This window comes from Tiliqua scincoides, chromosome 3 (genome assembly GCF_035046505.1).
Source record: "Tiliqua scincoides isolate rTilSci1 chromosome 3, rTilSci1.hap2, whole genome shotgun sequence".
Lineage (NCBI taxonomy): Eukaryota > Metazoa > Chordata > Lepidosauria > Squamata > Scincidae > Tiliqua > Tiliqua scincoides.
In genome coordinates this window covers 26,630,490-26,647,511 of record NC_089823.1, presented here as the reverse complement: position 1 = coordinate 26,647,511, position 17,022 = coordinate 26,630,490, and positions in this window count along the sequence as shown.

Sequence of the window (17,022 nt, the reverse complement as noted above, 5' to 3'; positions counted from 1 at the left end):
ATTTTTTTTTTTTAATCATGCTTACTTAGCATTCTATCCAATTTTATCGGTCAAATATAAATAGAAACTATTTGCCAGACGAAACTACACTTTATAGTTTCATCTCTGCTAATGTCAGGTAAAAATAGAAATAGGTTTTTTCTTTTTCTTTTTGTTTGGAACCAAGAAATATTAAGTGTTTATTTGATATCATAGGAAACTGCCTTACCCTGAATCAGACCCTTGGTCTATACAGGTTAGTACCAGCAGCACAAACCAGCAGTGATTTTCATTAGTGTTCCTAGGTGGTGGGGGGGACGATGACAATAAGTATTGCAGGTGCCACAACATGCAATGTAAGTTCCTCCTCTCACTCGCTGTTGTAGCATTATGGGCAGCAACAGCAACACAAGTGGGAGGGGTTGCTTACATTGTGTGTTGCAGTACCTACAATACGTACTATCCCCCCCCCAACACTACTAGTGGTTTTATAGGGCTCTAAGCAGGAACTTTTCTCTGCCCTTCCTGGAGAAGTCAGGGATCAAACCTGGGGTCTTCTGTGTGCAAGGCATGTGCTGTACCACTGAACCACAGCCAAGGGAATTTCATTGAACTCCAATGAGTTCAGCAAAACTGGCAATACAGGTGACTGAAATTTGGATTTCCATGTTTGACATTTGACTAGCTGAGTCAGGGTGAGATGACATGTTGAATGCAAATTTCATGATCCTTTGGAGACTTTTTCTTCCCTTTTACACAAGACGGTTGTTGCGGCGGCAGTGCGAAATGGGAGACCAGCTTGAGGGTGGGGATCAGGGGAACTTCTTAATCATTTCCATTTGTGCTGCTTTTCCCCTGACAATTGCCCTTGCAACTGTGTTTACTTCAGCTGGAGAAAAGATACAAGCATGCATGTTTTCTGCAGTAGTAAAAGCTGCTGGGAGGGGGGTGTTATTTGTAGCAGAAAGACACCTTGAAAAGAAAAGGCTGAACCCCCTTTCCTGATCTTCCCCTTCAAATGGCAGCCTCACCCAGCCCCATTATGGAGGCGGGGAAAACAGAAACGTCTCCCCAGACAACCCAATTCCTTCCCCCCAACAGCTGCTTTTGTGCCAAATTGGCCCCTTCCCTTCTGGCCCCTCCCCTTATGGCACTGTGGAGGGATTGCACTTTTGCTCCGAAGTGACCATGCCTAAAGAGGAAGAAGCAGTTGGATCCTTTCACGGCTGAGCCAGCCAGCAAGGAGCCAGCTTCTTGCTCAACCAATTGCCACATCCCCTGGGGCCAGGCTGGTGCAAAAGGTCCGTGCGAGGTGTATGTGGAACTACCATTGCCTGTGGTACTGGGGATTCATGGGCTGCAGTATAGCCAGTCGGGGGTAAATGGTAAGTACTGCAGGCACTGCAGCACACTGTGTAAGCAGCTCTTCCCACTCACTGTCGGAGCCATTCTGGCCAGGGATGGCAATGAGCTGGAAATGCTATTTGGTTTGTGAGCGCCTGCACATTGCTGTTGCTGCCAGGAATGACTCCGATGTCAGCATGACATGCTTACGGAGCATGCTGCGGCTTACTTACTATTTTGGCCCCCCCTTGCTATGCTACTGTTCAGGGGTCAGCCTGGCCAGATGCACCATCAAATGGGCCTGGGCCCTTTTCCATTGCCTAACCTGACCAACCTCTGATGCTAGCCCTGGTGGAGACTATAGACAGCTCACTTTACAAATACAGGAAGTGATTTGCTTTAGCACCTGATAATACCTAGCCTGGAAGATGCCTGAATGTGCAAACTGGATTTAGTGGTTTGAGGATTCTAAACCTCAAAGCTGCTTTCTGAAAACCAGTTAAACTAGATTGTTTGGATTTGGACATATGGGGGGAAACTAGTCAGACCTCAGCCCTGTTTTATATTGAGTTTAAGGGGACTGGCTACTAGCTGTGCATTTCAAAGTGAATTATCTTTTTAAATGAAAGAAGCGTTTGTCCCCTTTCAGCAATCACTTTCCTCCATCCGCAAAGCTTTTCCATATGTTGGCCTGGCTCCTTGAAGCTGAGCCTTTGAACTCTTCTGCCTATGTGCTGTTGCAAGCTATGATTTCATCATAAAGTATATAAACTTTGTTCATCCAGATTCCAGGCTAAGGGAACACAGGACTTCATTCAAAGCCTGCCTCTGCAAGCAAAGCCAACTTTGCTAACAAGATGCAACTGGATCCCCCCCCCCAACTCCTCTGCTGCCCTCCAAGTATTATAATAGGTAATTGTATTTGTCAGAAACTCTTCCCCTTGCCCCCATGCCAAAATATTTGGGACACACAGAATAACAGGATTTCACATGCAATTGCTAAGTTGCATGATGAACTTGTCTCTCCTTTATGCTAGTTGGGTGAGAATGGGAAAGAATCTGGAGTCAGCTTCAGTACAAGGTACCCTTGAGCAGCTGTTGAGGACTCAGAACAATGAGCTGACCCACTGAACATCTGGTCTAGCCCCCCAGGGAGCATTGGGCCCAACCAGCAACCACTAGTTGCTACCGGGGGGGGGGAGTCCCTCCCCTTATTGTGGCATTAAGTGTGGGTAGAAACTGGTATTCTAGCTGGTAGCTACTTCCCATTATGTTCCCTCTACAGTGCCAAAATGCCCACTGAAATTCCCCCTCCCCAGTGCTTCCCCAAGGTGCCCACAATGCCCTTGTAGCATTGTGACGCTATGTGGAACATTCTGGAAGAAAAACAACACTTGGCAGGCAATGACTACCAGCCTGAATGTTGTTGCTGCCAGCCTGCCAAGAATGAAAGCAATCTGTGCCTGCTGCTATGATAAGGGGAGGGGGCACACCCAGGTAGGTTGGGGCCTGCCTGAGGTCACCAAGCTGGACATATGAAAAACTGGTTCCCTATCCAAAGTGCTCACAATCTGCAATAAGATACAACAGAGACACCAACAAACAGCCATAGGAAAAGATGATATGTGGGGTGAATAGAGACAGTTGCTCTCCTCCTGCTACATATGTGAGAACCACCACTTAAAAGGTGCCTCTTTGCCCAGTTTGCAGGGCATTTAGCCCAGTTAGCAGCTGTAATACATAACAGATATTATGTCCGATAATATTTAGTTTTTATGTCCGAGCCATTTAGTTATTTGATTTTTCTCTGTAAACCGCTTTGTGAACTTTTAGTTGAAAAGCGGTATATAAATACTGTTAATAATAATAATAATAATAATAATAATAATAATAATAATAATATCTGTCATTTAGGTCTGACTTCCCAAATTCCTTGAAACTAATCAACAACCTCACTGTGATGAAATCTGATTGAGTCCTTAAACAATGGAAACTCAAGAAAAATGTTAGGTGCTGGACGATACCCAATCATTTTTCCATCATTTAACTGCATGAGAAAACTAGCTGTTAAAGCACCTCAGGGTTGGTGAGGTCACTGATCAGTGTGGGATCCCAGGAGTCAAAAAACGATGCACAGTCGGTTTGGGAAGGAAAATACAGTTCACAAAAAAGTGGTATCTTTTAACAATGTTGTGAGAACAGATTTTCAGAGATGACTGCCTTCAGAGGGTTGAAAAATATCATTACAGAGAAGATGTATCCTTGAGAGTGGGTGGGCTTTCACAGACCTCACTGGCTCCTCTCTGAGTTACTGCTGCTGGCAGAGAAAACAAAACTAAATTCAACTGTGGAGTTCCCTCTGCCTCTGCTCACGAGAACTCTCAAAACAGATTAATGGACCAGCCCACATTACAGCAGTGAGCAGTTGAGAACTGGGGAGCTTGCCTGAAAATGTTGCAGTTTGTCTTACTTCTAACAGCCCAATCCTAACTAAATTCCCCTGCCTAGACGTGTCGCATCCTGTGGGGAGCAGCTTGGCGGTCTCCCCGGTAAGGGAGCATTTGTTCCCTTACCTTCATACACCAAATGGGTCTACTAGGACCTGTGCAAGCTATTTTGCTGGTGCAAGTCTGACTGGACCCGGGGTGGCCGATTAAGGCCAGAAAGGGGGGTAGGATATAGGTGGCACTGCTACCACTGATACTGTCCCTCCTTGACCTTGATCTCCTTCCCCACCTTGGTCTCCGCCCTGTTCCAAGTTGCAGTTTGACAACCCCTCCTACGAAGGAAAGAAACATGTTTCTATATATCATTTTCCGTTTATTCTTAGTTCTCCTCTGCACTTGTATTCCTTCCTTACTCCGTTACCCACATTTCTGCAAAGGTTTGATTGTCACTGTATTTTTTAGATATGTTCCCTGCCTCATAAATCCTTGTTATAAGGAGGCAGACTATAAATATCTGAAATTTAAAAATAAATAAATAAAACTACCCAAGATGTCCTTGAACATATGCATGTTTACACTTTTAAAAATATAAGCCCCCCCCCTTCTCTTGCGTTGCATGTTACCTATCTAGACCTGTGTCTTGAAAGCAGGCCCACAGCATGGGGCAGCAAGTGTCTTTTTTGTGAGCCGTGCTGGGGGAGTTACCAAAGGTCTCTACAAGAGACTTTCAGAGACAAGCGAATGGTTCACTGAACCCAGTGGCAGGAGCGGTGAATTTACTGGTAGCTGTATTTACTGGGAAATGCCTGCTGAGACAGCACATAGGAAGTCGCCTTGCATTGAATCAGACCATCGGGCCACCAAATTCAGTACTGCCTATATCAGAGGTGTCAAACTCATTTCATACAGTGGGCCAAACGGTATTCATGGTGCCTGCTGAAGGCCAGAAGTGACATCTTTAAGCAGGAAATGATGTAATTCAGCAAACAATGGCCAGAAATAGGCACTCTGTTCCCACACAGAAACTCATTAGCCACGAATAACAGAAGAGAAAATGTGCAAATCTTGTTCATATTTTCAAGATATGGCAGAGCCCAATTATCATGAGGCCTGCCCTTTCGGCAGTGCTGGCTCTGCTGCAGTGTTACTTTGCAGCTCAGCAACTGAGAGGTGATCTGCGAAATGATACTTGCCTTGCGTGATAATTGGGCTCTCCCAGCACCTTGGCAGCATTTTCCTCTCTCACCTCCCTTGGTCTGCTCTTTCGCCTATAGGTGTGCCTCCTTAATGAATACCCCCTTAATAGGTTCCAGAACCCCCCATGGATAGCTGAAACCGCAGATATGGGTAAACACCTGTCCCTGTGGTCCAGGGAGCCGCCCCTCTCTCCTCCGAAGGGGAGTTGGAGCTCATCAGAGGTTGGAGATATCCATCCCTGGTCTCTGGAGGCGCGGGGAGCTCTGGAAGGAGTGCGCATGGGGGGGCGACCCAATTCCCAGATAACTTAATCTGTGGATTTGGGGGTGCCCTGTATTACTTTCCTTTCTGAGGCCTGTCTCTCCCTCCCAGAAGTGACACTGCTGAATGGGCAGCACTGGGACAATCCAATTATCATAGGAGCTGGATAAAGAGCTTTCGGAGACCGCATCTATCCTGTGGGCTTTTGGCACACCTGGTCTATATCAACTTGTAGCAGCAGATCTCCAAAGTTCAGCACAGCCCTACCTGAAGATGCTCAGGACGGAACCCGAGACCTTTACCATACAAAACAGATGCTTTCCCACTGAGTCACTGCTCTTCCCTTTGAGGGTAATGCTATTTGATGGATCTGAACACACTAATATCTGGACTATTTGGTTCCTGCACGTTGGCTCAGCATATCATTTAGCATTATGTATAGCAGCTATTTTCAACCACTGTGCCATGGATGGTCCGCACTGGTTTGCCATGGATGGTCCACAAGTGTGCCATGGGACTTTGGGGAGGGTCATTTATTAGTAGGGCAATTGGGGGATTTGAACCTCCTACCAGCAGCATGGTGTGCTTTGTCAATGGTAAAAAAACTGATGGTGTGCCTTGACAATTTTAGTGCCTTGTCAGTGTGCTGTGACATGAAAAAGGTTGAAAATTGCTCATCTATAAGCATTGCAGTTTTGTTAGCATGCAGCAGTCCTTAATGACAAGACTGTAAGATAAAGCACCACCACAAAAAATCATATTAATTACAGAATGGGCCAAACATCTTAACTGAGTCTCAAAAATGCTCTTGTAATTACATAGGGTGCTTCTCAGATTTCAGACCCATGTTGCCTCTGACATCACCTAGTATCCATTGAAAGATCTGTGGCTTTTAACCCCTATAGCACTAAATGATTATTTACATCTTTGTCCTAGTGGATTTTCTGCTGTGATGTTCTTTGGACTTGCCCCAACTCTGACTAAAGTTTTCCAGTTCCTAACCTGCAAAGTCTGTTCTTGTGGTTAGCAGCTCTCGTGCAGGGTGAAATTTAGCACGTACTGATTGTCCTGCTGCTGCAACATGTCATGGGAGAAGCCACAGACCTTCCAAACTTTATGATCCAGTCAATAAAGGCACTGAAGCCTCTTTTGGATTATAGCTAGCAGTCTTCACTTTCAAAGTCTCACAGCATACATTTCAGTCAGGGCTGGGCTCTCTTACATTTCTTTCTCCATGCCTTAAAGAGCAACATGGTGGCCACAAATCCAACAGGAGCAGAAATTCCCAGCCTAGAGATGAAAAGATGGCAAGAGATTCATGTGCTCTATTTCTATCAAAGGCAAAGAGCGAAATGGTGGCTACTTGAGTGAGTTTGCTACAGACCAGTCAGATGGCAACTAGAATTGTCAGCTCTTTTGTAATGTAGCATATTGGCTAAGAGACTATGCTGTGAAGCAAGATTTTCCAGGTTCAAGTCTCACCTCTGCCATGACCTTACTAGGTAACCTTATGCGAGCTGCTCTTTCTCAGCCTCAGCAGAGTCGTGGGGATAATAATATTGCAAGTACACACCTACAGGATTGTTCTAAAGCCTAGATCAAGGCAGTTTGTGTGAAGTGCTTTGCACACTCAGAAAGTACATTGTCGTCTTTAAACTCCCTTTACCCACAATTGCTAGCAAAACTTTTAAAACTGTAATGGGTGGATCCAACGCAAGGGTTTTAGCTGTGGATTTTTCAATCCACTGCCATTAAGTCCTGTTACAGTGGCACAAAAGGCACACTGCTGTCATGTACTCCAGAGCCACTGGTGCAAACGGCTGGAGGCCCTGGACATCTGCCAGTGGATCCTGGGCACCCACGAAAGCAGGATTCACAAAAGTGGCAGCAGGGGTGGGCAGGGAGAGGAACAAGGCAGACATCAGGCCAGGCAGGGGATGGGAGAGACTGGGAGGTGGAGGCAGCAGTGCACACCAAGACCCTTTTTCTGACCCACAACCACCTCCTTGACTCTTCTTGGATTTACACCAGCAAAAGAGTTGGCATAGATCTGAGAGGCCCTTGATGGCCAGACTGCCTATGGAAAGTAAAAAATACCTCTCCCAGGCAGTCTGGTTCCCCCCACCCTACCCCAGTTGTATGTGCTGTGTGGTCTGGCAGCCCAGCTACACTGCATAAACTGGTGGAAGATAAGATTGGGCAATAAGAGATCCTATATCCCATGTTACATCTAGTTTGACCCTTTTATGTTTTCATCAGTGACTGTGGACAAGTAATAGTTATTTTAACAGTATATTTTAAACTTCATTTTACAGCACAGTCCTTTGCATGTCAACTCAGAAGTCCCACTCAATTCAATGGGACTTTCTGTACTCCCACATAAGTGTGTGTATAATTCATTGTAGCCTTAATTTCAATTTGTGAGCTGCCCTGCATCTTTGGAGATAGGGCAGGGTCTACATTTAAACTAATAAATATCCTTTGCCGAGTGGGCGGCTAACCATAGAGAACTGTCTAATCGGGGGGGGCGGAGCTAACTTTCAGCGAAGTTGCAGTGAACTTTGGGGGTTCCCAAAGAGACTGCGAAATAGATATGTTTTCATGTGCCTAAACAACTAAGGCACACTTCGGTGCCAGGAAGACGGTACGAAGAGCTGAGAGCTTGAACGGGAGGGGGGGGGTCCTTAGAAACAGGCAATTTCAAGGATTTCTCTCTGTTTTGCTCTGTGCTGAAGCATATCTATCCCGGGCGCCATCTTTGAGAAGCTCGGAGAGCTGAAAACCCGTCCTCCCACGGCCTAGATACAACATCGCAGTGAAAAAAGCTATTAAGAGTGAGTGAACTTGGCTCGTTGAAAAGTTTTATTGAGAACTGTAAGTAAGAAGTCTGGAGGAGAAGGAGATAATTCAAGATTATTCACGCTGGCCGTTAGCCACCCTGGGGGGGGGGGAATAGGTGAATTGGTATTTCCCCTGCTGGAGTAAGTACAAGATTATATTTTTTTAATGGTATGTACCAAAGAGAAATAAATAAGTAATCTTCAACGAAGGAAATAAAGTCTACCTTCATTTTCCCAGCAAAAAGCCTTTATTTAAGCCTGGACATTGCTACTTTCGGTTTCGGTTTCTCAGCAAGAGGCTTGAATTTTTTTCTTCTTCTTTTGGTCATTTAAAGGCATACTAACCTCATTTGACTGTGGATTTGATTGACTTTTTTTGATATAAAAATTTGGAAAGTAGTCCTGGATACAAAATTAGAAAGTAGCCCTGCAGGAAATGGCTCGAGTTGGTGTTGATAAAAATGGCTTTTGAAAATCTAAAAGATGATCGTGAAAGCCAGGCCTTGTTGGTGGACTTTCTGATGGATTTTAGAAGAGAAATGGAGCAACAAGTCAGAGAACTCTCTGAACAAATTGGGCAAATAAGCTCCTCCCTTGTAAACTAGCGGGAACAGATTATAAACAATAGAGAAGAAAAAAGAATGGATCAGATGTCGGGTGAAGTTAAAGAAGTGGAGTATTTTGAAATGGGACACGAGATGGAAGAAGCAGATCTCATAATAACTGAGAATCTTAAGGAAGAAAAAAGACAAAATGTTCAGAGAGCAAGCTGTCTCAAGAAGAGGAAGAATTTATGGATTGAATTCAAGAATAACAGAATGAAAAAGAAGAAAGAAAAACAGAGGGGGGACTTAAGAAGAAAAAGAAGAAAAAGAAGAAGTGGAAGAACCAGTAGGAGGACTAAGAGGGAACACCAATAAGATAGAGTACAAAGTAAACAATAAGAAGAAGGGCAAAATGGTTGAATAATAAATAGAATTTTTTTTTTAAACATATTAAATTAAAATAGATGCAAATGAAAATTTGAAATATAAATATTGCGGAAATTAAATGGTATTAAGATATAATATTTTATTAATTAGATTAAATTAAAGTGGATGAAAAGGGAATTTGGAATATAAGTATCGTGAAAATTAAAGTGATAAATATATGAAATAAATTAGATGGAACTGCAATTTTGGAATATAAGTATTGTGGATAAGCGAAGTATAATACTATTGTAATGGTAGATATTTGTTTTTAGATGTGATATTAGAAATTAAGAATCAGATAAGAGATTGTATTTTAGAGGTTAGTTTAGTGGTAAGAAGAGTCTATAAGTAAAAATTTGAAGCCTTTTTTGATTGGATAGTTATGGAAAATGATGTATAACATGTTATAAGAGATGTTGAAGGAGGTAATACCATTGTAATCAGAGACTTCTTTTTTAGATGTCATATTAGAAATTAAGAATTTTGGTGGGCCGCTGTGAGATACAGGAAGCTGGACTAGATGGGCCTATGGCCTGATCCAGTGGGGCTGTTCTTATGTTCTTATGTTCTTAAGAATTAGATAAGAAAGATTTTATTTTAGAGACTAGTTTAGTGGTAAGAAGAGTGTATAAGTCTGAACTGTTTTTTTTTATGATGGGATAGATAAGGTTAGAGGAAAAATATGGAATGTTAAAGTATTAACCAGTTGGGTTAAAGAATATGATAATTTTTGTATTGATTATTAATTTTGTTTGGATTAATGTTTGTTGTAATTGATGGCCACCACCCTCGTGTGTAACCTATGTAGTCCTAGCCCTAAGTCTATCCAATTTTCCTTACCGGTATCTGTAATAAATAAATAAAGCATTATTAAAAAAAAAAAAAAAAGAACTGTCTAATCTGGTTTAAGAATCCAGTTGCGGCATGTTCCGAGTCCTTCTGTGATTCATTAGCAGCGAATCCCACACAGTTCTTCACCCTCTTTGGCCCTTTGCCATCCATTTAGCTTTCCCTTGGCTCAATTTCTATGCATGATCAAAAAGAATGATCATTCCAGACTTCAAAAATAGCTTCTTGTGAGGAAGCTGCCTTCAGCTGGGATGCCTCTGAGCCAAGCTGTATGATGTATATGCAAACCAGCAGGTGTCAAATGAACAAAACGTGAGCCATCAGTGTAATCACTCACGCGCTAATTGCACTTCTACAAACATCCTCTCTGTAAAACTGTTTTAACTCTGATCACGTGCTACAGGTCTGTCTTGCTTGTGTTGCTTATGTGCATCTCAGTGGGTAGTTTTGCCATTGGCTTCAGATTATTTACTTGTTTTAAAAATGTATCCTCCACCTTTCCATTCAAAAATGCTCAAGGCAGCTGACAAAAGACACACTCTGCTCAAACAATCAGCAGCCATTTATCATATTGAAAGTATGTCAAAACCGGAGAAGGGCAGGAGGTAAAAAACAAACTCATATTCAACATAAACTAGCCAACAAAAAGGAGCAACCAAAAGCCATGTAGGTCAAAATCCTGTTTAAAAAGGAAGGTCTTCTTGTGCCTGCTGACAGCCAACAGGGAAGGAGCACAGCAGGCCTCCTTTGATAGGATGTTCCATAGCTGAGTGCAACTACTGAAGGCCCTTTCCAATGCCAAACATGTCTCACATGATGGAGAAAGATCTCTAAAGAAAGTCTTAAGAGGTGGGTAGGCTCATGAAGGAGAAGACAATCCCTTTGGTACCCTGGTCCTAAACCGTAAAAGGCTTTAAAAGTCAAAACAAGCATGGGCATGAATTGGTAAACAGTGAAGTTGTTTCAGCATGGGATTCACATGCTTCCAAACGCAGCCCAATCCTATCCAACTTCCCTCATGTCAATGCAGTGGCGCCAGCATGGCTCTGCTGCATCCTATGGAGGAAGTTGCAATGCTGGGGTCTCCTCAGGGTACGGGAACATTTGTTCCCTTGCCCTGGGGTAAGCCCCAACTGTTGCAGTGGGAGAATCTGGACCTGTGCCTGCTAAATAGCCAGTGCAAGTCCATGTTGCCTTGTGTCAGCGTACCTGGCCCAGGAATGGGGATAGGATATGGTGTGCATCACTGTCACGAAAGCTGCCCCCTCCTGGGCCTGATCTGTCCATCTCCCACCCCCATTGCTGCCCTCTCCATTCTGGCAACCCCCTCCTTATCCTTTCCCTGACCCTGCACTGCTTGGAGCAGTCTTTACCTGCTCTGGCATGCAGTCTGTCAGGATCTGATGCCAACCAGCTGACACAGACCTTCCCACTGGTACCACTAACTTCTGCACTGTTGCAGCTTACTTTATGGAACATTTGCAATGGCCTGTTCTGGTGCAGAGGGACAATAGGATTGTACCATTGCTCTGGTCAGTAATCTGCTCACCATACTCTTGACCAATTGAAGTCGGATGCTGCTCCCTCAGAACCTTGAGAGAGCACCCTGCTCTCATTTCCCAATCTAGATGGATCAGGGAAGGAGAGTGGAACAATGGAGGACATTCCTTCCTCAGTGCAAGTGGCATTGCCAGCGGCCTCCTCTCCCACCTTCATCAGAGGTGAAGGTCCTATTCATCAGAGAATAGGTCTGGAGGCCTTTCTCTGAAACACAGGAGATACTCCTGAGATGGACATAACAATGGCCTGACTCAGTGAAAGAAGGCTATATGGTTCCTGGTCTAATTATGAACTGTCTTTGAGGCTTCTTTGGGCATCTGGTGATGCTGAGAAGACATGTGACCAAAAGACTTGGGTAAAGATCAGTCTTTTTATTTATTTATTTATAGAGGTATTTATATACAGCCTTCCTTTGGTTGTCAGATTTCTCCTCAGACTTTAATCCAAGGAGGTTTACATAGGCAGGCTGTTCTAAACGCCCGTAGGGATTTTTACAATTGAATAGTTCTAGTCTTTCATAGAACTCCTCTGTCCAGCTGGATTCCTTCCCGGTCTGGCCTCTCTCTGGCCCTTCGCCTCCCACACTCCACTTGACGGCAACTCCTCTCTGCCATCTAAGGTCAGCTCATCAGTATATCAGCGTGTCATCAGTTCTCAGGTACTTCTGGTTGTTTCGAACTGGCAGCCTCAGATCTTCAGGCATACAAGGCGGCAGTTCTACCAATTGAGCCAGACCTCCTGCCTTTTGGACCTTTCGGGGTCCATTTCAGAGTCTGGATGTCCAGACATTTAATCCATGCTCCAAGTTATGTCTCACCAAAATCAACTCCTCTGCTCTGGTGATCAGAGTTCTTGTTTCCTGAATTTGGCACCAATTCCAGTCCCTTTACCTAATTTCTTATTTTCTGAGAATTTTGCATTTTCCCCAGATAGATAAAAGTGTGAAATGGTTAAAGTCCTTTTGATGGACCAATAAACTGAACCCAGCTGCAATAATAGAAGTTTTACATAATGCATGTTTTAGATAAAATCTGCTGAAAAACACTTCCTATTTCCAGTTTCAATGAACTAGAAGTCACATTTCTTAGACAACTGCATTTTAAAGCAGTTAGGAACTTATCTGCTTATCTGCAGGTACCATCTTTGCAACTGTCTAGCTTTTATTGTCCTTTCTTATATCTTTTTATCTAACAGCTTAGCACAGTTATTCACCACAAGGCATTGCAACACTGAGAATTGAAATGTCACATTTATGATTTTGGTACATCAGACATGCAGTATTTGTCAGTGTGCTTAGGGCCAAATCCTACGCTGTGCCAATGAGGCATGCACTGCATCCTGTGGTGGGGAGGCAGTCACAGAGGCCACCTCAAGGAATGGGAACATTTGTTCCCTTACCTCAGGGCTGCATTGCGGCTGCACCAGTGCTGGAAAGTTGGATAGGATTCGGCCCTCAGTCACTTCTTGTATTCCCCAAGTCCGCACAAGCCCAGGGATAGAACATTGAATGAACCCTGTATTTGAATTCATTGGTCTTTATGAGGAAGTTACTAGCTCTCTGCATTGGCTGCTAATGTATAAAATGGGAATAAAAGCACACACAGTGGCCAAGTTTTGATTTTTTGGCCAGTGGCCAAGTTTTAAACTAAAAGCCTGCAAACAGGACAAAGTGAGGACTTTGAATTATTGCTATACAGCCTTACACCAAGTCAGACTATTCCTCCATTTACCTTGTTATCATCTCTGCGGACCGAGAGTAGCTCTCTATGTTTTCGGGTGAGGTCTTTCCCAGCCCTACCTGGTTCCACAGTCTACTCTAGTTCCACTGATGCAAAAGACCCATCAGATTGGACCATGAGACACTTTAGCCTTTCCTTGGAGGGCTGGCAAGCCAGGATGGGCTGGGGCACAACTGGGCATGGCCCATTCAAGGGAGAACATGGCAGATCATGGATGGCGGGGACTGGCAGACTGCAGAATTCATTCACTCTCAGACAATTGTTACTGTAGTCGTTGCTGCCACCAACTTTTTCTGCTTCTTCTCCATAGGTGGGAAAGAATTGATGGTGATAATACCACCACCAGCATTCCTCTTAACCTGCCTGTTGCTGCCACTTCCACCATGAGCAAGAAGGAGGAGAATGCAGCAAGCTGGCGAAGAGGACTCTTGCTGCTTTTGCTGCCATCTTTCTCTTTCTCTCAGCAGAGGTGAAGGAGGTAGTGCAATGAAGCAGCTTCTGCCATTGTCATCAACTCCATTCTCCTGAGTGGAGGAAATAGGGGTTGCACACCCAACCACTCTTCCCCAGACAGAGGGAAGTGGGGCACATGTGCCCTTGTGTGAGGGTAGTGGTTTCAGGTGCCATTTTCCCTTGAGCCAGGCTTGGTGGCACTGATGTGATTGGTGCCTCTGGCACCTGGGCCTGGAAGTACGGTGATTGTGGTGACATGACAACATCACTGCCAATTACTTCTGGGTTGCAGGCCCTTGGAGAGGTTGCAAGTGGCTTTGAGTGACTGACTGCTTTTTTTGCAGAAAAAAAAGCTGAAGTAGTGGTCGGCCACTCAGAGTGGCTCACAACCACTATGAATGCCTGTGGGGGGTGGGTGGGTGGGTTTGCAGAAGGTACTACAGTGGCAGTAGTTTCTCCTGCACCCTCCTGCAGCCATTCTGAACAGTTGTGAGCCACTCTGAGCAGCTGACCACGTTTTTTCCACCTTTTTCCCCATATACCTTTTCCCCCAGCCCCCTGCTTCATCCACTACCGATACCAAGTTAACAGTAACCCCTGACCCTTGAACATATTTGTGCCTGCTTTTCAAACAGAAGTTGTGCTCTCTTGAGATTTTAGGCATCCCACAGGATTTTTTTGGTCATTGATTTTTAAAAATTTAACGTGAAGCATGATACACTGGGATTGCGCAGGGGTAGCCAAACTTGCTAAATACAAGAGCTGCGTACGATAAATTTCAGGTGTTTGAGAGCCACATTATTTCAGAAGCAATTTAATGCCTAATAATATTTTTTCACCATGAACATTAATTGTACGTGTTAATCCAGTGGACTCTTGTTTGTACTTGATAAATAATTATAATGCTTGAAATTTTCTTATTTACCTTTTATATTAATTGTGATGCAAAAATGAGCTCAGCCAACATATTTCCAAGAGCTGCACGTTATGTGTCAAAGAACTGCATGTGGCTTGTGAGCTGTGTTTTGGCCACCCCTGGAATAGTGTTCAGTTATTACCCATACTTACAGCACAATCCTATGCATATCTACTCAGTAGTAAGTCCCATTATAGTCAATGAGGCCTACTTCCAGGTAAGCGTGCATAGGATTGCAGCATTAGACTTTGTCTGCTGTAGGATGCTTGGTCCACAAGATGGGAACTAATGAGCTTCAACTGCAGCCTGGAAGATTTAGGCTGGCTGTTAGGAAGAGTGACAAACTGGAACAGGTTGCCAAGGGATGTGGTGCAATATTGATCCCTGGAAGGAGAAGCAAGTTAATTAGTTTAGATAAATATAAATCTTGAGGCAGGAGGAGAACTGACTGGAGGGTCTCTTGAAGATCATTCCTGAGATATACAGTATATTGGAAGGTGACCATTACTACTGACATGGGTGGGCACTGAAAAAGACCACGTTAGATAAGTGTCCTGCCTCCAGGACAGGATTGATAGATTTGATGACCTATGACCAAGGTGTTTGAAAACGGTGTTATTTATTTTACTTAGAAGTAACCCCATTGTGTTCAGTAAGACTTAGGCACAATTTACGTAGATAAGTATTTGGGCTGGCACAAGTCCTTTATAAGCCTCCTGTGCACAAGTAATTTATTTTATTTGGGATTTCTATACCACTTTACCCTAGATAGCAAAACCTGGTGCTCAAGGCAGTTTACGGAGTGGAGACCAGGGGAGGGAGTGAGACAGATTGATGCTGGGGTGGATTGAAGAGAGTGGAATAGGTAGCACCTCTACCACCCACATCCTTCCTATCACCTTCATGGCCTTGAGCTGCCTTTTCAGTTCCACTCAGACTTGCACCAGTGAGGATCATGGCTCACTGCTGAGCTGCATGGCAACATGGCCATACTGCTTCAAGCAGAAGCTTGGCAACCAGGTAGTCTGGCAATGATGTGTGATGTCATCTGGAGCATCTGGAGATGGTGTGATGCTGCACAGCTGTGATGCTGCACAGCAAAAGAAAGGGCTTGTGCACTGGTACACTATACAGGAAATATTGTGGGGATCCAAGAAGTTTTCAGTCAAGGCTTTTGTTCTTTGGGGAAACCAGGCAGTCATGAGATTCCAGTATATGTCTGAGAGAGGAATACTATGTGAATGTATTTGACCTGGGGCTCTGGACAATATTGACAACATGACAGGCTAATTCCTAAGTCAGCCTCAGTATACACATGTTGTTGTCATTTAGGGAAAAATGAGTCTTCTCCGGGGAAGGGTCATGACAGCCCCATTTCTAGCTCAAGTTCCATGAGGGCGGGAAGGTCTTTAATTACTTATTTTTTCTCATTTTTTCTTTTCTTCGTAAAAGTGAAATCATACTCTTTATAGTGCTATTTCATAGTTGACAAAAAAAGAATGAAAATAATTCTTCTAATTATTAATAATTAATTCAAATTCCTAAAATCCTAATTACTAATTAATTGCCCTATGTTCTAATTGCTAATCCTCTATATTGGATCAATGGAAGTAATAAAATGGGCTGAAGCTGCAAAGTATTTAATTAAGAGACACGTGAGCCATGAAAAGATCGAACAGCTCTTTATCTATCTATACAGAACAAGCTGCATTTCATTACCCCCCCCCCCCAAATATCACCACAAATCAGATCTGAAAAAAGGTGGGAGGGGAATGCAGAAAACACTGGCAGTCACTGATTTGGACACAGTGTCATTTGGATGCTCCATGAAAAGTGAGTGAACAAAGGATGGCAGTTTCTGAGAAAAAGGTTATTGTGGAAGCAGAAGGGTAGCTACAGGAACAGCAACGTGGTAAGTATTTCAGGTGGCGCAACACACCATGTAAGTGGCCCCTCACACACCCCCTCTGGCGCTGGGGGCGGTGGCCTTTGTCCTGCGGCTGCTGCGGGCGGCGAGATGGCTGCTGCGGGGTTCCCTGCTCAGAAGTCGAGCAACGGAGAAAGAGGTGCTGCATCTGAAGAAGAGGCAGAAGCTGCAGCGTCTTGACTTCTCCTCGGCACTCTTGCAGGTGAACCAGGAAATTGGCAACAAGTTCCTGGACACCCTAAACCAGCTCCGACACAGAGACTCCCAGGAGTGGGATGCACACTTGGAGGGGGCATTAGCCAGCCAGGAATTTGCCCTGGACAGCATGACCACCAGACCCAAGGCCTTGGACCAGGGGGCTGGTTGGGCTGTTGAGGGCACCTGGTGCATGATGAGGGCCGGCCTGGAAAGGAAAGCTGCTGTGATGGAGTTCACCTCTCCAGGCTCCACAGTTAAAGAGGGAGAAGGCAAGGAGGTCACATCACTGAGGGACTGCGCGACCCCTTTCTGAGAACCCTTGTATGTGCAACCTCCTGATT